Source organism: Theobroma umbraticum, unplaced genomic scaffold, assembly GCF_002168275.2.
Source record: "Theobroma umbraticum cultivar Fairchild unplaced genomic scaffold, ASM216827v3 scaffold_34.0, whole genome shotgun sequence".
Classification (NCBI taxonomy): Eukaryota; Viridiplantae; Streptophyta; class Magnoliopsida; order Malvales; family Malvaceae; genus Theobroma; species Theobroma umbraticum.
The window spans coordinates 2,002,529-2,003,602 of record NW_018397275.1 but is presented as its reverse complement, the minus strand read 5'-3'; positions in this window follow the sequence as shown (position 1 = coordinate 2,003,602).

The window sequence follows — 1,074 nt, the reverse complement described above, 5'->3', positions numbered from 1 at the left end:
GTTATTTGGTTTTATAAGGTTATGATTTTATACTTTGGTTTTATCCTTCAAATTATCTGCTCTACGCTTGTTTTCCATATATGCCCTACTCATAAAGCCAATGATCATTGAGTCTGTGAGATTCATCCCTTTATATACTTTTTTGTAAATAGTGATCGACTTAGCGTGCATTCATCGGCACATATTGTCCACCTCGGATAGGTAAAGGCATCTCATAGCACTTTATTCCGAGTCACTCCGCTTCTAGAGGTCGAGTCATTTATAGCGTATTTTGTTTGTAAATAAACACTAGTGTTAATGCAAATGTACATTTAGAGATACGAACCTTGATGCATTTTTACAATTATGTGGAGTAAAAGTTAAGTGGATTTATAATGACTATTGTTCAAATCATATTACAAAGAGTTATACGGTTCAAAGAAATTACATAGAATATAATGTATTAACAAGAGTTTCAAATAAGATTTGTTCAAGACTTAGCGGGTTCTCCTGCAAGACTCAGACGTCGGTAGCGATCAAGACATGGGTCATTACACCTTTAGTTTTCAAATCATACACCTACCACCAAGGGTTTTAATTCGTCATATACATATAATATTTAAAGTCAAATACATTAATATTACCCTTGGCACATAATTTAAACATAAACATTCATAAGGCCATATATTGGCCATCAATTCGGATTTGTACTTAGCAACCTTTACACAAGTTCAAATGGCACATAATACCTACATACATCAAAGCCACCCGTATGTGGAAGCTCATGACGGACTTAGGAGAGTAACCAAAATGGGAACCTACTGGATGCCAAAATCGGTCTATCAATGGATGACCTTTTCTATGCACCATCTAGTGGCGTATTTATTTGCACATGGTACAACACTAGGTGAGTCATTTAATATTTAGTGAGTGGTGTCGAAAATCAAAATCATATAAACATTAAACACATATAACAATATATACACTATTAGTGCATTCGAATGTTGTAACAAACATTTTCAGATAAGGGCTTTTCATTATCTCTAAAATCTCCAATATGAGAGCATATCATCATCCTCAATGTCTCCAAATTTA